This window comes from Oryctolagus cuniculus, chromosome 10, assembly GCF_964237555.1.
Source record: "Oryctolagus cuniculus chromosome 10, mOryCun1.1, whole genome shotgun sequence".
Lineage (NCBI taxonomy): Eukaryota > Metazoa > Chordata > Mammalia > Lagomorpha > Leporidae > Oryctolagus > Oryctolagus cuniculus.
In genome coordinates, this window is record NC_091441.1 from 68,494,711 (window position 1) to 68,521,066 (window position 26,356).

General features: G+C 40.6%; 1 protein-coding gene and 1 long non-coding RNA gene across 4 annotated transcripts in view; both read right to left on the reverse strand.

The window, feature by feature from the left end:
* The window catches only part of LOC138843961 (uncharacterized), a 30,123-nt gene extending 22,671 nt beyond the window's left edge, over positions 1-7,452 (reverse strand). For both annotated transcript variants that reach the window (XR_011379209.1, XR_011379208.1), the window contains exon 1: positions 20-7,452. This is a non-coding gene — a long non-coding RNA (uncharacterized lncRNA). The remainder of the gene's footprint in view (positions 1-19) is intronic.
* Positions 7,453-18,356: 10,904 nt separating this feature from the next.
* The window catches only part of LOC138843059 (serine/arginine repetitive matrix protein 1-like), a 244,974-nt gene continuing 236,974 nt past the window's right edge, over positions 18,357-26,356 (reverse strand). Inside the window, exons 4-5 of one of the 2 annotated variants that reach the window (XR_011379440.1) lie at positions 22,637-22,798; positions 18,357-19,225 (exon numbers count right to left, since the gene is read on the reverse strand). The gene's annotated coding sequence lies outside the window, so the exon portion shown is untranslated. Of the gene's footprint in view, positions 19,229-22,636; positions 22,799-26,356 lie in introns of both variants that reach the window. The other variant, XR_011379439.1, reaches the window with a different exon arrangement.

Below are 26,356 nucleotides of genomic sequence, written 5' to 3' on the forward strand. Positions count from 1 at the left end.
TGAAAGTATGAAACAGAACCTGGCAGATTTGGTGAGGTGACGAGAGAAGACCCACAACAGCAGGCAGCTCTTGGGGAATGGGATCGGCAGAGACGCTGGGAGTGTGCAGACCTTCCAGCAGCACTTGCTGGAAGGAGTTGATTGGTACCTTGGACAGCACAGGATACCTGCAGGACAGTGATAGAAAGGTGTTCATGGCTCATCCCGGCTCCTTTACCGTTCGGTCCAAGAATCTTAGAATCACTGAAAGAAAATGAAATAATCTGCCCAGGGCTGAGGCTCTCCCAAGTGGAGCTAGGAAACTGTGAGAGGATTGCACTCAACTCACACCTGCTAAAGGTCAAGCCACAGAATGTTCCAGCACATTTGGATAAACAATCCCAGTCAGTATCTGCCAGCCTTCATCATCTCTCAGCTGGGAATAACCTAATTAACTAACCAACCAAAATGGGTTTCCAGTTTAGTTCTTCCCAGCCAGTGAAGTGCCTAAAAAAACAACTTTTTGAGAAAATCCCCTGTTAAAAAACCCTCTTCAGAGCTTTCCTTGTGGGACACTATTCAGAGCTGCCTTGCCTGATTCAGTGTCCCCAAATGGCAACTCTTTGCTTCACAATTAAGTACAATTTCTTTAGACCTCTTTACATAAAGAGCTGACAAACTCTTCTGATAGCCTCTGCATAAAGTCATGACATTTCCACAGTCTTGCTGAGTTTCCAAAATTGCAAAAATCCGTTTTATTTAATGGCAGGGAAATAGAGGCCCTTGGGGGTTAAAAGGGTGCCCAGCAACACACAGCTGTTTACAGGCAGAACTGGGAAAGAGCCCAGGTGTCCTACTCGGGTCTGTGTTCTTCCCACTCCCCCTTTATGTCTGACTTGGAAGCATCAGAATGCTCTTTGATGAAAACCAAGCTTTGTTCATTGCCATCATCCAAGAGTTTGTATCATTAATGATTACAACAGGTGCAACTATGAAGCATACAGCCACTCTTCCAGTAGTGGTAGTGATAGTAAGTTCATTGTCTTCACCTGAACGCTGAGGAGCTGGCAATCAAAGGAAAATCAGAAGGAAGCGGCACAGAGGAAGCAAGGGTGCTATGGTCACTGCAGAGGCCAGGCTGGCATTCTGAGCTAAGGCAGTTCCCACAGCTATGAGGCCACTAGTGTTTTTCCCAATATTGAAAAAATTCTGTTCAACTAAAATAAATAATGGGAAGCACCAAAATAAGTCCTCTGTGGCAGTGGGTTATTGGGTCAGGTAGACTTGACTATCACATAAATGATAAAAATATAGGAAAGCTTTCAATGCATACCTAAAGACACAGAATCAGAAATGAAGACGCAAGCATATAAACAAAGGTGCCCACTCCTTAGGAGCATTAGTGGGAACTGCATATAATCAGCACACTTTCAACTGAAAAGGCAACCACACTCAATGACTTCCCTGAACCACTTTGATGATCCGGATAATGTTTTCAGTTAACAACACAAGAGCCGTCTTCCATTATCATGAGTATTTTCTCTTCAGCATTAGTTGAAGTATCTCCAAGCTGTATAGAGCTAGACTTCCGCTGGTACAATAAAAACATAAATAATTAATCTGACTTCTGTTGTCCTTCCTTTAACATCTCTTAGCCCCAAAAATCCATATATCACTTCAATAAAAGGACCTTATGTTTTGTTTGGGTCCATGTGATACTATTTGATCTTATGCATGTGACACAGCAGAAGTAAATCAACTGCTTGTTTTATGATGTCACAAAAACATGACCACTCTCGGTACATCCAGTAGGAAAGAATCACAGGGCATAGATTTCCCTGGAAACTGACCACAAATTTCTCCTTTTTGCAGACATTTCATTCTTGAGTCTCCAACCCAGATTAGTGAGTCACAATCAACTAATTTCAGTTAAGGAGTCCTTTCAAGATTAGACAGTGTTGGAATGGCAAGAGCAACAACCATAGCCTACCAAGTGCCAGGTACCTAAGACCCTTGTTTTAAATATTCAAACAAAATCATGCCTGGTTAATCCTATTTTCTGCATTTTACAGAGTTAAAACAATACTGGAATTGCCTAAATTCCTATAATTAGGAGAGAATGGAATTAGACCAAGTTCTTTCTGACTTACAACCCCAATAATTAAAAAGAGGGTGAAGGGGGATTCAGCCAGTATCTTCAAAGCAAGATTATAACCATTATTTGCAGCCAAAGGGAAAGCATCCCATTGTTTAACATGCTTTGGGGCAGTAACTTCTTAGATTGTTTGGATATCCCAGTTTGGAATGTTCAACACAGGTAAGCTTGGTATCAGGGACTAGGCAGGAAGTTAGATAGGAATAAATTTCTGGGAGATTTTCCCCACAACTTGCATCTCTATGGCCCTATACCATAAATCCACCCCCACCCCTTGCATGTCATCTACTACATCCACTTTCCAATGATGCACCTGTGTTTCATCTGGAACTGGAAAGGAAGAGACCATGATGGCCATGTGGAAATTAAACTTCATGCAGAGGCATCAGAAAACTCACACACACTAAACCTTTCCCAAACTCCACTCCATCATTGTATTCAATGAAGGGACTACCCTGAACCACATAAAGGTAACTGTTGCACATAGGAGCAGCCCTTTTGACTTCTTGTGCCTGTTGTTGGCCCTTCCCCCATGTTTTCTCCTTGCAGACATCTCTCTGGCCATCTCACGGCAGGTATCTCCCATCTTGCTAGTAAAGCAGGCAGCTTTACACTCATGCATATTCTCACTCTTTTTCTTTAAATAAATCCTGTTCTCATATATGCACCTTACTTACATCCCTGCCTTGAGCTCTACCTCACAGGGGTCAATAACTTGGAATAAATATTGGGCTACATATTCTCACAGCAAACTCAGATCTCAAATGTTGCTCCTTCAACTGAGCAGGTTCTCCTTCTCCAAAATCCCATCTAAACAGGACCCAGTGATAATAAAAAATAATAAATACCAAGTAAAAGTGCAGGTTACAGCTAATTCTTCCCTTTCAAGCAACTTCTTAACCCATATACATTACATGTAAGTTTTGAAATCACAATCACTATGAATTATAGGCAGCAATAGCATTGCAGAAGAGGAGTTGATTTGTTAGTCAGATTCCAATTCATCACACCACAGCTTCACCTCTTGACAACTGGTTACTCATAAGAAAATAACCTCTCAGAACATCTATTTCCTCATCTAAATCTTCCTCTATGAAAATACCACTTTCCTTGTATGTACTGATAGGAGTTTTAGGTGAAATCGCAGGTAAAATGCTTAGTAATAAATCAATGATTATAGTTATTATGTATATATTCATATTATGTATATATTAGAGGGCTTTTTAAAGTTTATGGGAAATTTGTGTTATGTTCTAACTCCATTTTTCCATGAACATTTTGGAGGTCTTCATATATAAATTATAATTAGTTTAGAATGAGTTTGATTCTTCACTTATATATACATGTAGACAGAATGAGAAAATGCTTCTTAGCATATTCTACCACAGAGCTTCCAATTTTCTCTAAAGACTTATTTCTTTATTTAAAAGGCAGAACAGAGACACAGATATAAATCTGTCTATCTATCTATCTACATATATACATATGTGTGTGTGTGTTCAACACATATATATCCTATTATACACAACACTATATGGGATGCTGGCACCACAGGTGGCGGCTTTACCTGCTATGCCACAGTGCTGGCCCCCATGAATATTTTTTTGATGTGTGCATAACACCCTTCTAATCTGGAAGGCAGGTACAAAAGAGAACTGAAACTTTGGAGTTACACTTTTAAAAACCTCCATTCAAGGGCAGGTGTTCAGCTCAGCAATTAAGAAGCCACTTAGAAAAATCACATTCCGGGGCCGACACTGTGGCGTAGCGGGTAAAGCCACTGCCTGCAGTGCCGGCATCCGATATGAGCGCCGGTTTGAGTCCTGTCTGCTCCACTTCTGATCCAGTTCTCTGTTATGGCCTGGGATAGCAGTAGAAGATGGCCTAAGCCCTTGGGCCCCTGCACCCGCGTGGGAGACCCGGAGGGAGCTCCTGCTTCCTGGCTTCGGATCAGTGCAGCTCCAGCCATTGCGGCCAATTGGGGAGTGAACCAGTGGATGGAAGACTTCTCTCTCTCTCTGCCTCTCCTTCTCTCTCTGTGTAACTCTTTCAAATAAAATAAATAAATCTTTTTTAAAAAAAGAAAAATCATATTCCATATCGGAGTACAAGTTCAAGTCCTGGCTCTCCCCTTGATTTTAGCTTCTTACTTATATGCACCCTGGGGGGAAGACAATGATGGGTCAGGTACATGGGAGACCTGGATGGAGTTCGAGGCTCCTGTCTTCAGCTATTGTAGTCAATTTGATAGGGATGGAAGATCTCTCTCTCTTTTTCCTCTCTCCCTCCCTCATTTCTCTGCTTTCAGGTAAATAAAAAATAAATATTTCTATAAAAAACTAAGGCAGAAAAACATTCATATAAACTCCACAATCTAAATATCCTGACCTGAAGACCAGCTATTTAAACTAACTTCACATGGAAGTAATTAAGTCACTCCTGAAGTCAACAGAACAAATTAAATTTGAGAGGGCATGCTCCAATTCCTTGAGTATACTCTCAAATTTGTATTGTTGACTATTTTACGGCAGATTTTGACAAATACCAAAAGAAAGGGCTGAGCAACTAAGCTCCAGGAACTCCAGGGTACCCATCACACAACTGTAACCCATCATTCATTCTCCACTTCCCTTGAAGAGCTTCATGAAAAAATATGTTATTCATCACATTAGGCATATTTATATTTCAGAAAACTCAGATTGGATAAAATAACAGCAGAGATTTTTAGGCTTCTGAACCTGCAAGCCCAGTTGTGCGCAGGGAGCAGGATTTCCTGATTTGGTTGCCCATGTCTTCACCATGTCTCCTGCAGATCATAGATGAGCTATAGCAACAATGCAGGCTTGGGTCACTTGCTGGCTGGTCCACTGCTATCTTTGATGAGAGCAGTAGAAGATGCTGAGTGACATAGATGAAGCTGGAGTTCACTGTCTCTTCATGAGGGAGCTGAGAGGAGGCATGGATCCATGGTGAATGTCTGTGCGTCATTTTCAAGGAGAGGGAGGATAAATGGGCTCTGGGTAATGGTGAGTAAACAAGAACACTGAAGGTAGTATAAGCCATTGTACAGGAATTCTCTCATTTTAATGAAAAAGTTCAAACTAGCCCCCACTAGTCAGGGAATGAATTCAAGAATAATAGAAGGAATCACTCTGCATTACTTTGGAATCGCTCTGTTATGAATAAGTTTGGTTGCAGGTGACAGAAAAGCACAAAATATCAGCCAATTGGACAAGATAGAGGCTTATTTTTCTCTCTTGTGAAAGAATCCAGACAAGACCTGATATTGTAACTTCATGGATAAAGAAAGGAAAACAATAACGAAGGGCTTCCAGCTCCTTTTGTCCTGTTCCTCAATGCTGGTTTCCATCTTCAAAGTCCCCTCATTGTTAAAAGCATCCTTTAACTTCCCAGTTATTAACTCTACATTTCAAAGAAAGTTGAAAGGAAAGCTAAAAGAGTGCTTGTTCTCACCTTTGCAAGAGCCTTCATAGACGTCTTACACAATGCATAGGATCACATCTGATGGGGCCAGGAACTTGTCACATGATCACACTGACCCAAAAAGAAGGCCACTGAGAAATGCGGCCTTTCAGCAGGATATGCCACCCAGCCTTCTGAACCGCAGGCCTGAAGGAAGACTAAGTACTGCAAGTGTTTGATGCTATTACTCTTAAAACTTACGGACATGGCCATGAATAGCCGAGGGGCCGTAAGATGCTGCCAGTTGGGATGCCTACATCCCATACTGTGTCTGTGTTCAAGTCCCAGTTCCACTTCCACTTCCAACTTCCTGCTAACGTGAACTCTGGGAAACATCAGGTGATTGGATCACTGCCACTTGTGTAAGAGAACCAGATTTAGTTCCCAGCTCCCAGCTTTGGCCTGGCCCTGTTCTGAGTGTTTGCAGGTACCTGTGGAGTTACAAGCAGATGGATGAGAGCGCTTTCTATCTGTCCAAGTCTCTCTCCTTCTCAAACAGTTAAATAAATAATAATTTTTAAAAGAAATCAAAACAAATTGGAAAAGAAGAATAAATTTAAAGAACTTAAACTTTATTTTCAAGGAATATACTAAAACCAGGGCAGGCATTTGGGGCAGCAGATAGGTTGCCAGTTGGGATGCATGCATCACATATTGGAATGCCTGGGCTTGAGTCCTCACTTTGCTTCCAATTCCAGCTTTCTGCTAATGTGAACCCTGGGAAGCAGCAGGTTAGGGCTCAAATGCCTTGTTCCCTGCCATTCACAAGGAAGACCTGGAATGAGTTCTGGGCTCCTGGTTCAGCCCTGGCTGTTGCAGGCATTTTGGGTGAATCAGTGGATGGGAGATCTTTATATGTTTCTGTTCATTGCTTTTCAAATAAAATGAAAAATAAATTTAAAAAGGAATTAAATTAGAACTATAATAAGAAAAATGCAGTACTGGCAAGGAATCAACATAAATATCAATGGAACAGAACAGAGTATTCAAACACATACGCAAACATATACAATTATAATCGGTGAGCTATTGGCAAAGATTTCCAGATTTGAGTGGGAAAGAACAGTCATTTCAAATAATGGTTGCTGTAACAAAAAGATATCAATTATGGAAAAAATAACCTCAAAGCTTGTCTCATAACATAGGTAATTTAAAAAATAGTACAAAATTGGTCATAATTCTATCTATAAGAGCTAAAACTCAAAAATTTCTAGAAAAAATGTAGAACCCGTCCTTATATCACATTATCCATTCAGATAATAGCTATTCAGTCTGTACCTATTTATGTCAAAAATAGTTAAAATCATAAAGACAAACTAGCAAAGCAAAATAATCAGGAGCTTAGTATCTCAAATGGACATTGACAATGTAAGTAGAAATAAAAAATATAATTGACTATTTCAACAAAAATAATAATGTGTTATGGGATTTTAATACATGTAAAAGTAAAATGTATGATGGAGAAAGTACAAACACAGGCAGGAGTAAAATGAAACTAAAAAATGTTATAGCCACTAAATAAAAAAAAGTTATAACTAGTCAAACAACAAAAGTAATAATATAGAAAGATAAACAATAGCCAAATATTCTAAAAAGAGTAAAAATAAGGTATAAGGGAATAAAAATGAAACAAAAACACAATTAGAAAATGTTAAATATGAAGATAAAAATGTTTTAAAGTAAAAGGATGGAAGAAAATATACCATGCTAACACACACATACACACACACAGAAATCTGGAGTGTACATATTAATATCACATAAAGTAGATTTCACAGAGAGACTATTACCAGACATACAATAGTATATTCATAGTACTAAAATTTTCACATCAATAAAAATCAGAGATATTTATGTACCTAATACCAGAGCTCCAAGGTACATGAAGAAAACTTGTTAGAACTACAAGAAGAAAAAATACAATCTATAAGAATGGTATACTTCTTCTATACTCATTTCTCAATAAATTGCTAAGATAAGCAGAAAGAATTTCAGTAAAGCTACAACACAACATCCAAAACTGTTAGGGATTCTAGTAAAGCAGTAGACAGGAAAAAGTTGTAGCACTAAATGCCTATATTAGTAAAAAACAAAGGTCTTAACCAGTGGCCTAAATTTCCTCATTAACAAACCAGAAATGCATGAAATCCAAGTTCAAATTAAACCCAAGCAAAAGAGGGGAAATAATGATTAAAATAAAATCAACGACTTAGACAACTGAAAAGCCATAGGCCGGCACCGTGGCTCAGTAGGCAAATCCTCCACCTTGCGGCACTGGCACCCCGGGTTCTAGTCCTGGTCGGGGTGCCGGGTTCTGTCCCGGTTGCCCCTCTTCCAGGACAGCTCTCTGCTATGGCCCGGGAGTGCAGTGGAGGATGGCCCAAGTGCTTGGGCCCTGCACCCCATGGGAGACCAGGATAAGTACCTGGTTCCTGCCATCAGGATCAGCGCAGTGCACCGGCTGCAGTGTGCCGGCCGCGGCGGCCATTGGAGGGTGAACCAACGGCAAAAGGAAGACCTTTCTCTCTGTCTCTTTCTCTCACTGTCCACTCTGCTTGTAAAAAAAAAAAAAAAAGGAGCAAGAGGAAATTTTGGGGGTGACAGAGCTACCCATAATTTTGACTGTGGAGATGGTTTTATGATGCAGGCATGTGCCCAGATTCATGAAACTGCACACCTTTAAGTAAGTGTATTTAAGAAAGAGGAAGGGAAGTATGCTTATCTACTTAGAATTGCAGTTATTAAATACATGAAATTTTTTCTCTTTAATAAAAATTTTAAAAATTAAAAAAAATAAAGCGGCATCCCATATAAGCACTTCCAAGCCTGGTTGCTCTATTTCTGATCCAGTTCCCTGCTAGTGCATCTGAGATGGCAGCAGAAGACAAGTTGGGGGCCAGTGTTGTGGTACAGGGTGTTAAGCTGCTGGTTATGGTGCTGGTATCCCACGTTGGAGCACAGATGCAAGATATGTTTGCTCTGCTCCTGATCTAGCTTCCTGCTAATGTGCCTAGGATAGCAGCAGAAGATGGCCCAAGAACGTGGGCTCCTGGCACCCACATGGGAGACTGGAATGGAGTTCCTGGATCTTGGCCTGGCCCAGCATTAGCCGTTATGACCATTTCCAGCAGATGGAATCTCTCTCTCTCTCTCTCTCTCTCTCTCTCTGTCACTGCATTTCAAAATAAATAAATCTTTAAAAAAAAAAGTTCAATGAGTTAATATGCTATGAGGCTTGGGCTTACAAGCAATGTTTTTTCCTGCTTATTTTTATGAATTTATGTATTTGTTAAACATGAAATAATAGATAAAAGTTAAATATAAAATGATAAGAAGTCATCTTGTTACTATAACTTCCATGAAAATCTGTGTTAAAACAAAGTACATTAAATTCTGACCTCAGAATCAGCCCCTAAGGCATTCAGATACTACTGAAAATACCATGAGAGGATTTCAGGCATGGAAAGCCAAGCACTTGCTCCCTATGTTGATCCTCTTCCTTAATGAGTTGTACTATGAGAACTAACCATAAAACTAATCTTCAAAGTGTACTTTATATTCTGTGTGTCTGTGTGGGTGCAAATAGTTAAAATCTCTACTTAGTATAGAGTTGGTCTTCTGTATATAAAGTCAATTAAAATGAATCAATGTAAAATGGAATGGGAGAGGGAGTGGGAGGTGGGATGGAGTGGGGGTGTTAGGGCAGGAATGGGGTAAGAAACACTATATCCCGGCCGGCGCCTCGGCTCACTAGGCTAATCCTCCGCCTGCGGCTCCAGCACACCGGGTTTTTGTCCCAGTCGGGGTGCTGGATTCTGTCCCGGTTGCTCTTCTTCCAGGCCAGCTCTCTGCAGTGGCCCAGGAGTGCAGTGGAGGATGGCCCAGGTCCTTGGGCCCTGCACCTGCATGGGAGACCAGGAGAGGCACCTGGCTCCTGGCTTCGGATCAGCACGGTGTGCCATTGCCGGGTGAACCAACGGAAAAGGAAGTTCTTTCCCTCTGTCTCTCTCTCTCTCACTGTCTACTCTGCCTGTCAAAATAAAATAAAATAAAATAAAATAAAATAAAAATAAAAAAGAAACACTATATCCCTAAAAGCTGTGCATATGAAATTTGTATCCATTAAATAAAAAAAAAAAAAAAACGAAGTACATTGAAAGACACATGAGGGTTCCCATTATCTAAGGTTTTGCTTTCTGAAGCTTCTATTAGGTCTACCATGATCTGAAAATATTAAATGGAAAATTCCAGAAATAAGCAATAAATAACTTTAAATAACTTACATTATGGTGTATGTTATAATTATTCTATTTCACTGGCAATTAGTAACATCTTACTGTGCCTAATCTATACATTAAACTTTAGCATAGGTATGTATGCACAAGAAGAAGCATACTATATATAGGGTTCCTTACCTCCCCGTGGTTTCAAGCATGCACTGGAGTCTTGGAACAGACCCTCTGTAGGTAATGCGAGACCACTGCAAAGCCAATGAGCTTAGCATGTCATTGAAACTTCAATAGAAACAATAGTTTTGGGAGATTTTAAAATCTCTCTCAACCTGCAAGTAGTAAAGAAAATGGAGAATGTGAAAATCTACTCTATTACTAAATTTTTAATAAATCACTAAATATTTACCAACTTAAATAAACTCTTCTAATAAATATATATGAACTCTTTAATCCTATATCCAACGAATGAGTCGCGCACTATTGATTTAAATATACATGAAAGATTTTTGTGAACATCACAGTCATTAACTTCTAATCAGTCTAGTGTTGTATTTATAATCTATCATGCTTGACTCAATCATTAAGTGCTGGTTACTAATTTTGTAATTCTGTGTCATAGACTCTGTAATTTCCTTTGGCTAAGCAAGTTTTGAATGGGGTAAGTCTTTGCTTTCAAATTTTCTAATCATTCAGTATTGATATCAATTAGTATTTATAGACTTATTTATTGTAGATTCAGTCACTTTTTACTGTTAAAGGGACAAAAAGATGAACTGATGTTTCTTGATTTTGTGAATTGAAGGCATACTTATTGACAGGAACCTGTACAATGTTGTATTTTCACAGATCAAGAGCTCGTTTTTCTTGCTCCTTTGCAGATGGGTCAATTCTCTTATTCAATGTTGTTTTCCATTCAGGACAAAGCGTAGATTAAATGGAATAGCGATATTTGCCTGACAGGAGCAAACCACCAGGTCTCGAGAGGAAGAAAGGGTTGTCTAGACTGACGGCAGACAGGCGGCAGACAGGCGGCAGTGAGTGCAGTGGTAGAACTGCAGGAAGGTTGTGTCCATCTGTGAACTGGAGGGTCCTGTGCTCAGGAGCTTTCCCTGCCACAACTGACTGAGTGGTTGATGCAGACTGAGAGATGAAAATGAGAAATCATGCTGAGGGGAAGGGGTTCTAAGGAGAAAACAATTGGCAGGGTTTCTTGAAGGATGAGTTGATGATGAAAAACAAAAAGCACTTAGCTGATTCTGATTTGAGATTGCTGAATGTGCAGTATTTATTTTAGCCGAGTTTTGTGAAATGATGCCGATGTAAACAAGTCAGCAGTTTACCTAAGAGAGATAAGGATGGAATAAAAATAGGTAGAGAGTAGAGATAAGCACATTGCCATTCCTTACATAATTACCTACTGAGTTAATAGTAGGAAAGAGGAGGTTGATACAAACACACAACAAAGCCATTAGATATATTTCACCGGGTGTTTTTTTTTTTCTTTTTTGAAACACAGAGTGACAGAGAGACATCTATATAGAGAAAAATCATCCATCCACTGGTTTATTCCCTAAACAGCCAGGGCTGGATCACTTAGAATTCAGGAGCCTGGGACTCGATCTGGGTCTCTCACATCGGCAGCAGGAACTGAAGTACATGAGCCATCACCCACTGCTTCCCAGGTGCATTAGCAGAAAGCTGGACTGTAAATGAACTAACTGGAATTTGAACTCACTTTCAGTGTGCAATATGGGCGTCCCAAGCTGGGTCTTAACCCACTGTGCCACATGCCCTCCCTTCAAAGTAGCAGTTAGCACTTGCTTTCAGGACAGGGATTAAAGACTCATGAACTGCAGCATCTACATGATGACACACATTCCCAATTCCTTATCATCAGGATGGGCAGAAGCAGATGCTAGATTGCTTAAAAGGTGCAGAACCATATAGCTTGATCATAGCATTCAGAGTCTCCTGCTTAATAAGGGCCACCTTGGACAGATTCCTGGAAATGATTTAACTTCATAAATAAAGTGATGCTTTATTTCCTTCCCAATAGATTTTGTCTCTTGGCTGATTTCAGACATTATTTTCTCAGTGTCCTGGTACTGCCTAAGTCCTGGCGACAACTGAAGTGCATCAGTGGAACCAGAATGTTTGTACACTCTGCTGGCTTAGCAGTTTGCACTGCAACATCATGTGGTGGAATTAGTCATGGGAGGAGATGACGCTGCTGGAAAGAGTCCCTCAGACTCAGTTCTGGGCGCATTTTCTTTGGCATTCTTCAGAGTGGTCATTCTGCCTGTAACACTGCAAGAAGAACCCCTGGTGACCCTGACTTCTGCCTTTTTCTTGCACAAGGAAGGAAACGTTGACCCCAATGGAGCTGCCAAACTAACAAAAACAGGTCAAACCCACAGTCTCAGGCCTTTTTGACCTCTGACATTTTAACAAAGAAAATTTCAAAACACCAGATTTGAAAAACTGAGGCAGGCATTGTGACACGAAGGGCTAAGCCATTATTTGAGATGTCCTCTATCCAATATAGGAGTACTGCTTAGAGTCCCAGCTAACCCAGGTGTCTAATCCAACTTCCTGTCCCTGGTAAGGCATCAAGTGATGGCTCAAGTACTTGGTCCCTGCCACCCATGAAGGAGATCTGGATGAAGGTCCTGGCTCCTGATCTCAGCCTAGTCTCCAGTCCTAGTTGTGGGCATTTGAGAAATGAAATAGAGGATGGAAGATCACTTTCTCTGTCTCTCTCTTTGGCATTCTGCCTCTCCAGATGACGAAAATAAATAAACAGTAGAAAAAAGTAAAAATAAATAATAAATATGCCAATATTGATAAAAGTTCATCAAGATAGTGTCTTCCAGAATAAAATCCATAGCACAGTTAAACAACTTTCATACTGGGGTAGCACCATGGCACAGTAAGTTAATTTACCTCTGCCTGTGGGGCCGGCATCCCATATGGGCGCTGGTTCTAGTCCCAGTTGCTCCTGTTCCAGTCCAGCTCTCTTCTGTGACCTGGAAAAATGTAGAGGATGGCCCAAGTGCTTGGGCCCCTGCACCCACGTGGGAGACCAGGAAGAAGCACCTGGCTCCTGGCTTTGGATCAGTGCAGCTCCGGCCGTTGTGACCATTTAGGGAGTGAACCAATGGAAGGAAGATCTTTCTGTCTTGCCTTCCCACTGTCTGTAACTCTAACTCTCAAATGAAATAAATAAAATCTTTTAAAAAACTATCATGTTTCCATATAATTTTTTCAGTAGCATTGATATTTTTATTTATGTATATGAGAGACACAGAGAGTAAGGAAGTTATCTCCTGTTTGCTAGTTTACTCCCAAATGGCCATAACAGCTGGAGCTAGGTCAGGTTAAAGCCAGGAACCTGGAACTCAATCTGGGTCTCCCATGTGGATGGCAAGGATCCAAGAACTTGAATCATCACCTAATGTCCAACGGCAGAGCCTGAATTCAAATCCAGGCACTCTGATTTGCAATGCTGGCATCCCAATTGGCATCTTAACTGCTGTGCCAAACACCCACCCCTGGAATTAATCATTTTATTCTTGCGTTTTACACATAGATTTAATTCTTCAGTAAATATTTTCTATGGTTACATTTTATAGACTATCTTATTGAGAATTTTCATTTGTAGTTATTCTTTCTCCAGAATACAAACTTTTGTAAGTCAAATTTTCCAGTTCTAAAAATGTCAAGATATTCTGATTTATCTGCCAATTTTCAAGTAGCAGAAAACTACATGTGGTTTTAGCTAATGCCAATTTTATTTTTTGTTGATTATATATCACTTACTATTATTTTTATACTACTAATCAACAAGAAATTTGGGAGAAATTTTATGAGACAGATGGTTAGATAAGGCTGTTAATGAGATGCAGTGTTGCAGGAGAAGGAAAAAGAGGAGGAAAGACACAGGAGATGAAGAAACAGGGGGAGGAGAAGGGGAAAGCAGGAGATGATAAAGGAATGTAGAACAGAGGGCAAACTACTGGAAAGTCAAAATGGATGAGTGGAAGGAGAAAGGAGGAAGAAGGTGGGATCTGAAACACAATTGAAATACAACAAAGCCCTTACCTCTGATGCTTTTGATGTAGAATTTATTAGGTCCCATTATCTCTCCCTCAACTTGCAATCCTGTTGTGGGGTGGCCCCAGGCTAGGCTGGGTCCAGATTCTTTTCAAAGAAGAGACATGTATAAAGTTTAGTACAGAAGCAAGATTTACTTGCATAAAAAATAAATGTGGGCAAATTCAGGAGAGAGAGAGCTGTCCTCAACAAGGTTCAGATCTGTCCCTGTACATGATGTGGATACAATAAGGGGCAGTGGATTTAATGGACTATTCAAAAGGGGAGGAGTCTAGGGCAGGACTTGAGTAGTATCCATTTCCTTGCCAGTTTTTGGAAATCTCAAAAGTGTCATAGTGTCAGGTGGGTGATGGCAGTGGGCATGTTGCCCATGGTTATTTTTTTATTTTTATTTTTTTTAAAGTTTTTTATTTTTTTTTATTTTATTTTATTTTTTTTGACAGGCAGAGTGGACAGTGAGAGAGAGAGACAGAGAGAAAGGTCTTCCTTTGCTGTTGGTTCACCCTCCAATGGCCACCGCGGCCGGCGCACTGCGGCCGGCGCACCACGCTGATCCGATGGCAAGAGCCAGGAGCCAGGTGCTTTTCCTGGTCTCCCATGGGGTGCAGGGCCCAAGCACCTGGGCCATCCTCCACTGCACTCCCTGGCCACAGCAGAGGGCTGGCCTGAAAGAGGGGCAACCGGGACAGAATCCGGCGCCCCGACCGGGACTAGAACCCGGTGTGCCGGCGCCGCTAGGCGGAGGATTAGCCTAGTGAGCCGCGGCACCGGCCTGCCCATGGTTATTTTATTATAATCATGTAAAGGTCACCCCTGGAACACCAGCTGCAGCCACATTGGATATTTCTAATTCATACTGTATCTAAGTTTCAAGATTGCAGAACTTGTTTTCTGTTACATGGAAGGGAAGGACGCAGTGCACAGAAGTGGGGTTTGGCCGGTGTATGGAAAGAGGGCTTGGGCAGTGCACAGAAAAGAGGGAGAGTGGTTTGAGCAGCATGAGCAGGGCTGTAATGCAAGACAGTCAAGTCTGGCAAACCTCAGCTCTTCCCTGCTAGGGCTACCTTCCTGCCTATAGCCGTTCCTCTGTCTTCCCTTCAATGACTATAAATCAATTCCTTGCTAAAAATTAACTCACTAAATTAAGGAAGTGTCTGAAGAGTTTTGCTGTCCTTGTAAGATAGCACTAATCACTAAGACTCAGAATTCAATATTTGGCACCTTAAAGCTAGGTTCTATTCAGAGAGATTTGCAGGAACTCACAGGCCTTGATCAAAGTAATATCCAACCTACCAGAGCCCACCTTTGCCATTATAAAAGAAACACGCTGGTTTCCTCTTACTGACCAATCAAAGGAAGGACATGAACACTACAGCCCAAAGATTCACACATGAGCTGATCAGGCACTTCTCAACCTCTGCTTTCATCCTAAGATTCATTGCCTTTGGTCCCCAGGAAGTCTGAGAATTGAGTGATCATTGCTTGATTTTTTGCTCTATGTATTTCAAATACATCACTCCTTTTTTCCCACCACCTGGATGTAAGAGTTTACTTGCTGCCCATCAGGCACATATACTCAGTTTAATACATGAATAAATATCAGATTGATGGTCAAGCTTAAGTGAAAGAGCATGGAAATCACTGATGCTTTATGAAAAGTTTATGCTGACAATGCCCCAAAAAATAAGTAGTTTAAAAATGGGTAATTCATTATAGTAATGGATGAAATGATGCCTCGAGTCGCAGACCATCCACATCAGTCTGTGAAGAAGAAATTTATCTTTTTTATGCCTTAATTTGAAGAGGATCAATGATTACCATAGAAATAATAATTAACACCATATTCTTCTCACCTGACTCAGCTTACATAATTTTGACTGAAAAGATAACAAGAAAGACTTTCTTCTTGATGGATACAAAAATCATTGTGCCCAGACCAGCTGCAGACAAGAATACAGCTTTCAAATGGAAAGTTTTAAACAAGTTGGATCAAGATCTTGAGGCATTTTTTCAAAGATTTCTAACAGGAGATGAACTATGGATTTACTGGTAAAATCCTAAAGGCAAAGCACAATCAAAGCATTAACTAACAACAAGTAGATGTAGTCCAGTTCTGTTGGTTGCCTCTTCATTTTACTGAGTGTTTCTTTTGTAGTGCAGAAGCTTCTCAGCTTGATAGAATCCCATTCATCATTTTGGCTTTGATTGCCTGTGCTTCTGGGGTCTTTTCCAAGAACTCTTTGACTATGCCAATGTCTTGCAGAGTCTCCTCAATGTTCTCTAGTAATTTAACGTTATTAGGTCATACATTTAAGTCTTTGATTCATTTTGAGTGGGTTTTTGTGTAAGGTATAAGGCAGGGATCTAGTTTCATACTTCTGCATGTGGAGATCCAGTTTTCCCAGCACCATTTGTTGAAGAGACTGTCCTTCCTTCCATGGATTGATTTTAGCTCTTTTGTCAAAGATAAGTTGATTGTAGATGTGTGGATTGATTTATAGTTTCTATTCTGTTCCTTTGGTCTACACATCTATTTTTGTGTCAGTACCAGGCTTTTTTTTTTTAATTAAAACTGCATTTTTGTATGTTTTGAAATCAGGTATTATGATGCCTCCAACTTTTTTTTTAAGATTTCTTTATTTATTCAAAAGCAGAGTTACAGAGAGACAGAGAGAGAGAGACAGAGACAAAGACAGAGACAGAGTGAGAGAGATGCTTTCCATTTGCTGGCTCACTCTCCAGATAGCTGCAATGGCTGAAGCTGAGCCAATCCTAAACCAGGAGCCTCCAGGAGCATGTTCCAGGTCTCACACACAAGTGCAGGAGCCTAAGGACTTGGGCCAACTTCCACTGCTTTCCAGGCCATAGCAGAAAGCTGGATTGGAAGTGGAGCAGCCAAGATTTGACTGGTGCCCATATAAGATACTGGCACTGCAGGCAACAGTTTTACCCACAATGGCACAGTGCCAGCTCCTCCGCTTTGTTTTCATTGTATAACGTTGCTTTTGCTATTGATATCTCTTGTGTTTCCATATGTAAAATACATAAATCTTAAAAAAGGGAGGGGCTTACAAGTAGGTCTGGTAGACTCTGAATTTAATCATGTAATCTTGGTGACTTAAATGAAATGGGAGTTTTCTGCAAATCTATATCCTGAAATCAGATATGGTTTTCAGAGAAGATTAAGTGGAAAAATAAGGTTCTACATACTCCAGAAGGTGAAAAGTGATTGCATAAACAAAAAAGTTTTACTTATGTTAATGACAAAGTAAGATTCTACCATTAAAAACAATCTATAAAACGTGGACACAATATAAAAGGTTGCTGCCAGACAGCATAAAAAGTGAATAGGAACAGTTATGCATCTACAGGGAACACACGTAGAGGAAGGTAATTGTACAAAACAAAATATCATCTGCATGGCCCACAGCTTGGGGAAAAGTAGTAGGGAGCATCTCTCTTTATGGCCCAAAACCCAGAAAACAGGCTTGGGAGAATCTGAACAGAGCAGGGTAAACATGAGTGTCTTATGGACACTCAGAGCATTCACAGAACAGAAAAAAGCAACATATATCATGACAAACAACCTAAACTGAGAATAGCCTCCATTCAATAAGGTTTTCAGTCCACGTTAAACCAAGACAATTGCCTGCAATAACAAACCAAGGTTTGGAGAAATTCTTATAAAATCCAAAATTACTTAAAGTACAAAAAACAAGGAAAATGGAAAATATTATTAAGGGAAAAGAAAATCAACTGTGAATCACTCCAAAATGATTCTGATATTAAAACTAACAGCAATTTTAAAGTGGCTATAATAATTACCTTTAATGAGTGCAACCAATATGCTCTCAATAAATGAAATTACAAGAAATATCACCTTATAAATAGAGGCAATGAAAAATGAATCAAATGGAGAGGCTGACATTATGGCACAGTGGGTTAAGCTGGCATCCCCTATGAGTACCAGTTCTAGTCCTGTATGTTCAACTTCTATTCAGCTCTCTGATTCTGTCTTGGAAAGCAGAGGAAGAGGGCCCAAGTACTCATGTATGTGCTCCTATGGGGGAGAACCAGAGGGAGTTCCAGACTCCTGGCTTCAGCCTAGCCCAGCCCTGGCCATTGCAGCCATTTGGGGAGTGAACCAGCTGATGAAAGTCTCTCTCTCTCTCTCTCTCTCTCTGTAATTCTGATTTTCAAATAAATAAAATAAATTTTAAAAAATGGAAACCCTATAATTGAAAAATAAATTATATGTAATTAGAAAAATATTTTTTAACTTTTACTAAGCAAATATAAATTTCCAAAGTACAGTTTATGGATTATAATGGCTTTTTCCTCCCCATAACTTCCCTCCCACCCACAACCCTCCCAACTTCTGCTCCCTCTCCCATTCCATTTGCATCAAGATTCATTTTCAATTATCTTTATAAACAGAAGATCAATTAAGTATATATTAAGCAAAGATTTCAACAGTTTTCACCCACACAGAACATAAAGTGTAAAATACTGTTTGAGTATTAGTTATAGCATTAATTCACATTGACCAACACATTAAGGACAGAGATCCTACATGAGGAGTAAGTGCACAGTGACTCCTGTTGTTGACTTAACAAATTGACACTATTGTTTATGGCGTCAGTAATCACCCTAGGCTCTTGTCATGAGCTGAATTTTTACTATAACTTACACACCATTTCAAATTTAAAACATACAATTTTGGTTTCCTTTAGCTTATCAGCAGAAAAGGGGTTTAAGGCCTAAAAACATGTACTTTAATGGCTGGTTCTACACTTATTTCAGCAGAGAGACAAAAGAGATACAATATTTCTTATAAATTCCAGCTGAATTATTCAATTTCACTAAAAATGGGAGCAAAACTTCTTAGCTGACTCATTTCATAGGATTTTTTCCTATTGGAGTCACACTCTAACACAGTACACTTTTTTTTTTTTAAAGATTTATTTATTTATTTGAAAGTCAGAGTTAACACAGAGAGAGGAGAGGCAGAGAGAGAGAGACAGAAAGGCCTTTCATCCGCTGGTTCACTCCCCAATTGGCCACAACAGTTGGGGCTGAGCCAATCTGAAGCCAGGAGCCAGGAGCTTCTTCCATGTCTCCCACGTGGGTGCAGGGGCCCTAGGACTTGGGTCATCTTCTACTGATATCCCGGCCATAGCAGAGAGTTGGATCGGAAGTGGAGCGGCCGGGTCTCGAACTGGTGTCCAATTGGAATGCCGGTGCTTCAGGCCAGGGCGTTAACCTACTGGGAAAGAAAAGTATACACTTCAACAATACCTGCAGGAGCTCCTGGTACAATTGGAAATGGCTGCCCCAAATGAAGAACCCACCCACCAGTATTTTCTGACATGCAGAGTAGTTTTCCAGGTGATGATAACAACTTCATGCAGCCATGATTTACTAGATAAAAATATATAAACAAATTTAAATCTTTCGGCCGGCGCCGCAGCTCAATAGGCTAATACTCTACCTAGCGGCACCGCCGGCACACCGGGTTCTAGTCCCAGTTGGGGCGCCGGATTCTGTCCCAGTTGCCCCTCTTCCAGGCCAGCTCTCTGCTGTGGCCAGGGAGTGCAGTGGAGGATGGCCCAAGTGCTTGGGCCCTGCACCCCATGGGAGGCCAGGATAAGTACCTGGCTCCTGCCATCGGATCAGCACGGTGCGCCGGCCGCGGCGGCCATTGGAGGGTGAACCAACGGCAAAAAGGAAGACCTTTCTCTCTGTCTCTCTCTCTCACTGTCCACTCTGCCTGTCAAACAAAAAAAAATTTTTTTTGAATCTTTCTTCTTCTCTCCTTCTCCAGTTTTACCTTGATCCAGTCCCTCACCCATTTACCTGGAGCATGACGGTGGCTATCTACATTACTGCTGGTACAAGCTTCCTAAAATGTGTTTCAGTTAAAGCCCAGTATTCTCAAACATGGAATCAGAGAGCATTTCAAAAATTTGTATAACAAAGGAACTAAAAGATAAGTTCATTTGTGTACCAAAAAATTGAAATCCATGCTTAGTCTTCCGATAGCATGATTCCATGAATTTTCTAAAGACCCTGTGAATGCATGTGTTTCAAAGTTTTTTCATCAAAATAAACTTCATTTTAAGTCCCATTTTTCATGAACTTCTTGAAGTACTTTCATGTAAGGCCCCAAATGAACCATATCTCTGGGTTTGCTTTCTTAAAGTTTCTTAGATTGTATTCTGACTCTAAGATTGCTAACTGCAAGCTCACATAGATCTATACCTCTGTCCTTAGTTTTCCATTCTCTCTGTGAGATGTCCTTCTCAACTGTATTTTCAAATCTTCTATGCATACTCCAAGACTCAGATTAGGCATCAATCACTTTTCCTGACTTTCCTGAGCTGAGCTTAATTCCCCAATCCTTTGTTGCCATTGCCCCTCCAGGAATAGTTAGACATTCACTGCATTTTGTTTACATCTATCTCTTTTTCATTCTATCAATCTCCCTAGCGTAAGATCTTATATAGGCACTTAAATAAATATTAGATTTATTTAAATTCCCCTGATTTTTAGGAGAATGAAATTTTAATGCATTAAATTCCCTCAATTTTTCCAGAAAATTAAAGGTGTCATTTAGTTCTTAACAATCCAGAAAATTTCAATTCATAAAAACCTAAAGCCTTGTATTACAGTCATCACTGGTGTTGTTAATCATAACAATCTGGAATAGACACATGTGACATGAGCCAACACTGCTGTCTCCTATTTCAGCAAGTGGGAGCCATTTGCTCCCAAAGTGGGTAAGTGAAGTGTGATGTTCTAGCCTCAGTATGCATTTCTTGGCATCTCCAACACTGAGGAAAGCCATAAACTTACTTCAGGGTTATATCATCTTCACAAGGTTTTGAACTTCTCAAATGAAATATTCTAAATGTGGAAAATACAAAAACCTATCCTATTTTTATTTTTAAAGTGTATTATGAGCTTCCAAGTTACTGGTCCATTTTATAAGACTTAACCTTATCCAGAAAACAACATCTGCGAACTTTTGCGAGTAAGTAAAACTGCTCTCATGCATCATTTTTTAAATTCCTCTGGTCGCTTCAAATAGTGACAAATCACTGTAATGATCCAGTTTAACTAGACTAAATCTATGGAGGAAAAATATGCACTCTTTGCGTATCTGGGTTGAGAAACACTTTTCAAAATGGATGCAGTTTTTCAGTCACACTGGATGAATCATCCTAGAATTACTGGACTCCTAATACAGATGATGACTAAGATACTGAGAGTTTCCCCAGCAGGGCTGGCATAAGGCTGAACAGTTTCCCCAGGATAGCTCCATATTGGATTTGCACATCCCTGTTTTGGACAAAACCAGACCTCTAAGGAAATGTTGGCCAAGAACCATTGGTTCTTCTGAGCCCAGATGCTGGACGTCAGATGTGGGAGATGATCTCTTCTCTCCTTTAACATCCATTCTTCTTCAGTGGCCCTTCAGATCTTTCCTTAAACTGGACACATAGCAAAGATGTGAATGGTTCTGATGCTCAGTGAATTAAAAATATTAAGTGATTATTTAACCAGGCTATGGGTAACCTCTGCAAAGGACAAAAAAAAAAAAAAATGGAGGAAAGGAAGAAGTTCAACACGTAACAGGGCTCTGCAACACACAGTGGAATCCCTTGTGTGCACTGAGTGTTGTTTGTCAGCGATCCCCTGGCCTTCCTGGCACAGATTCTCATGCACTCACTCAACGAACTATTTATTTGTTCAAAGTTTCTCATCCTAAACAGGAAGGCAGGGATTTGCAGAGATTTTCTCGATACTTTATTTTCTCCATGAGTAATTAATTAGTTGCTCCAGAGATTACCAGAAAGGTTTTGGAAAGATGATGCAGATGGTATTTGTTAGGATTTATGCTTTAAGGTCTGATCATCTAAAGCAGAAAAATTGGGAACTGGGCAATCATCCCAGGCACCCACAACATTCACAAGACATTGATTGATGAGAAAACAAGGCACACACTTTTTTTCTTGTTGCATACAAGGAACAAGTATAGAACTCAAAATATTTTATGGAGACCTCACAAAAGGATGTAAATCCAGAGAACATGGAGGTAAAGACAATTGTGCATCGCTGTCAATGTACTGGGTTGATTCTCAGCCAAACTCCCAATGGGGATTAAAAATTAAACCTCCAATTAATTCTGGCTTGATTTTTAAGAAAGTTGACCTTTTTTGAGTAAAAGAGTACTTGGAGTAACCCCTTCTCTTAGTCTCTTGAGAATTCAGTGGCCTTCCCAGGAGCTAAAGGACTCTGTTCTAAGCCAAGCTTCAGATAATTAGAGAAAGGACCATGTGGTGGCTGCATTGCTCCTACCCATCTTCTGCTTATTTGGTTGCCAGATAGGAATCTTCACACTCTAGAAACATCACCTTAAGCATTCTATGTCATATAAACAGACTAGAAATGTTAAAATAGAAAATTCATGTATCTCTTTTTTTTTTTTTTTTTTTTTTTTTTTGACAGGCAGAGTGGACAGTGAGAGAGAGAGACAGAGAGAAAGGTCTTCCTTTGCCGTTGGTTCACCCTCCAATGGCTGCCGCGGCCGGCGCGCTGTGGCTGGCGTACCGTGTTTAAAAAAGATTTTATTTGAAAGGTAGAGTGGGGGGGGGGGGGTTGGTAGAGATACCTTTCATCAGCAGGTTCAGTCCCCAAATGGCTGCAACAACCAGGTCAAAAGGTCAAATCCAGGAGCCAGGAGATTCTTCTGGGTTTCCCCCATGGGTGCAGGGGCGCAAGTACTTGGGCCATCTTCTGCTGCTTTCCCAGGTACGTTAGCAGGGAGCTGGATCTGAAGGAGAGAAGCTGGGACATGAACTGGCTCCCATATGGGTTGCCAGCCCTGCAGGCAGTGGTTTATCCTGCTATTCCATATTGCCAGTGCCCCATGTTTATCTCTTAATCAATGTAGGTATGACTTGGTGGCAGGGGAGTTTACTGACAATAGTCTCCCTCCTTTCTAATCATGCCCTTAGCCATAGTCAGTGTGATAGAAATACCACAAGGCTGTAACACCAAATATGATCATGCATCATTTACTGGAGTCTGACATCTGGACCTGGGAGATGGATATTGTCAGCAATTATAAAGAGGTCAGAAAAGCTACTCACATACCTTCTCACTTCCTATAAAACAGCCAGATAGAAGGCCTGAATTCTGATATCTCAGCTTCTGCCACCACAAAGGGGACCAGTAGGCTGAACCTCAAGGTCAGGGCCTTGCAAATCCAGTTAACAAACACTGTAGTCAGGAAGAGTAGGAAGTCAGAGGATACTCATTTCCTCTGGTAGGCAATGTATTACCATAGACTGGTGGCTTAAAACAGCAGAAATGGATTACCTCCTAATTCTGGAGGCCTAATGTCCAAGGTCAGTTTTGCTAGGCCCATGCTTTCTCCAGAGGCTCTTGAGGAACATCTGTTCTTCGCTCTTTCGATTCTTTGCCTGTGTCTGTGTCACTGCCCCGGTGGTCACCTGACCTCCTCCTCCTCTGTGTGTGTGGAGTCTCCCTCTGTTGCTCCCTCAGGATTTGATTTAGAGGTAGTGATTGGATTTAGAGACCATGTGGACAAGCATAGATAGTCTCCCACATGTCAAGATATTTTATTTGAATTTTTTTCCCTAAAAGTGACATTTACAGGTTCCTCAGAATAAAATCTGATGTATTGAGGGGTAGGGGGACATTATTGAGTCTTCTGCAGATGGCAAAAGAGTATCCTTTATTTAATTCAGTATTCTCTATGTACCTGATGTCTTAGTCTACTCAAGCCACCACAACTAAATACCATAGACCAGTGGCTTAAAAAAACAGGAATGTGTAGTCTCACAGTTCTGGAGGCTGCAACTTCAAGATCAGGGCTCCAGCATGGTCAGATTCTAGTGAGGGCTGTCTTCCTGGCCTGCAGGCAGCTGCTTCCTGAATGTCTGACTGTACACAGGGTCCTTTCCTTGAGCACTTACAGGCAGAGACAGTGAGCTCTCTCGGGTCTCTGATTTTAAGGGCACTAATCCTACAGGAAGACCCACCCTTACAACCCAACTTAACCCTAACTACTACTCAAATGCCCCTCTCCAAATGTCATCACATTAGGAGTTAGAGCTTCAACATATAAATTTTGGAGGGACACAAACTTTCTGTCCATAACACATAGCTGTGTGCTCAAAGTTGTGGCAAATGCACATCAGTGTATAGTTACAAGCCTTCAGAAGGAAAATAACCCGGGCTCACAGGCTCACCCTGCAGCCTCCAGCACTTGCTCCTTTCACAATGGAACCAGCTGGGTCAAGGGCAGCAAGTCAGCCCATGAAGAGCAGCATGGCTTTCTCTTTCCAGGATGAAGATGGTGAGCCAGGCTTTCTGGCACTTGAATAGGGTTGAGATAAACATTTTAGAGCTCAGAAAGCTATTTCACTAAACTTTCTCGCCTCCAAAACCTGCCAGCATCTCATTTTCTTTCAGCTGATGACACACCATAATGAAAAAGTACAAATATCTGTACAGGGACCTTGTTTTATAACATTGAGGTCTTAATAGTTATTGAGATCCAGAAGTTTCATAACGTTCATAAGAATTCCAGACCATATGTTATACATTTCTCTCTGTGACTTTACATTCTGGATATACATCTGGGTCTAATCTGCAAACATCATGTAATCGTTCTGTGGTGCAATAAATTCTACAACAAACTGAGGAATGCAAAACCATAATCTGACATTAAAGCATTGATTTTTCACTCCTAAATAGTTGAGCCATTTATCCTCAGAGATCATAAATGCAACCACTGTATTCAGCTTCATTCCATGCTTTCTGAACAAAGAGATTCATAAGTATCAATGTTTCTTACATGTTTCTATGGTCTATGAAAAGAAAATCACAAATACTGATATTGAGCAGTGCACTGCAGGGCACATAGTGAAATATCCCAAATGAAAGTGTCAGACAGAGAGGAAAGAGAGAGAGAGAGAGACATAGAGAGACAGACACAGGGACAGAGAGAAGTGGGCAGGTAGGAAAGCCTTGGAAGAAACCAGAAAGGCCATCTCTGCAGCCAGCTGGCCCTGCAGTTGAACTCTGAAATTGCTTGCAAAATGTGTTTTATACTATTTTGGGAGAGTTTCCCCAAAGACACTGTCCAGTTCTTTCTGAGATAATTTAGACCATCTTCGTTCTTAAGGAAGTGACGGCAATGCAGTTTAAAAATACATAACGAATAAAAACTTTTGGTGCCCTTTGTTTTTTCTGCTAGATGGAACTGCCCAGCAATCTATTCCATGTTTTGTTCATCATAAACATGCAACCAACCAAACCCTTCCCTTTTACGTACTTGGGTCTTTTCTTTGTCCCTAAATTGGTTGTTGATTGCTAAGTGACCAACATGGATGTTTCCTTTTTTCTTTCTGTGAAAAGTATAGAAGATGATGTGAAGCAAGGGGGGCAGGGAAAATTTATAAATCTGACATCTATACTGCAGCCACTTTAGACAAAGAGCAGAAACATCAAACTGGATGGAAGGAAAGGGCTGTTAACATTTTAAGAAGAACCACGTGGGAGCTGATGCTGGGCTTTCAGTTTCCTGGCCTTAAGTGTAGTTTGAAGGACTTTCTGGAGGAAAGATTCTGATGTGGCATATTGATAAGTGCCTACAGATAATTGGCCTGATGGCTGGCATGCATTTGTACCAGGGGTAGCGCACAACCTCAGAAAGAGTTATATTCCCAGCACTGCTTCTTATCCTATTATTTGCAATTAAGTTTTCCTCCCACAGGTAACTAGACAATAGCTTGACTAGCTGGAATAGAAACCCATTTCACCGAACTGCATCTGAAATGGCCCCGACCTAGGGCACCAATCCATTTAGCTATGGCTTCAGCAATGAAGACTCATCCAGAAAATTCTATTGGCACTGCCTGTCCATGCTGGCTCTTTAGTAGCATGTCTATTCTTTAGTTGATGAAAACTCTAACGTTTTCATAAACAATAGGTTCTCACAGATCAAAAGGATGCATAAGAAAACTTTGTCTCAACAAAGGCCACTAGTTTATACTACTAGAAATACTGAAAAAAAAGATTTTAACTCATTATATTTTTTAATTATATTGCTTAAAATGAAAAAAAGCTGTATATCCAAAATAGTAATCATTAAAATCACTCATAAGTCAAATAGTGTCTGAAGAATAAATTGGCCATTCCAGACCATGGTCCCTGGGAGATCTTTGTGTGAACAAAGCTTTCTGAAGTGGCAAGAGTGTTTGCTGAAACCTACCTACCCTGGATATGAAGTTTTAAAGGCAGACTTTTGCTACTGAATGAGTTGCAAGTTGGCTCAGGCACATCTACTCTGTGGTTTTAT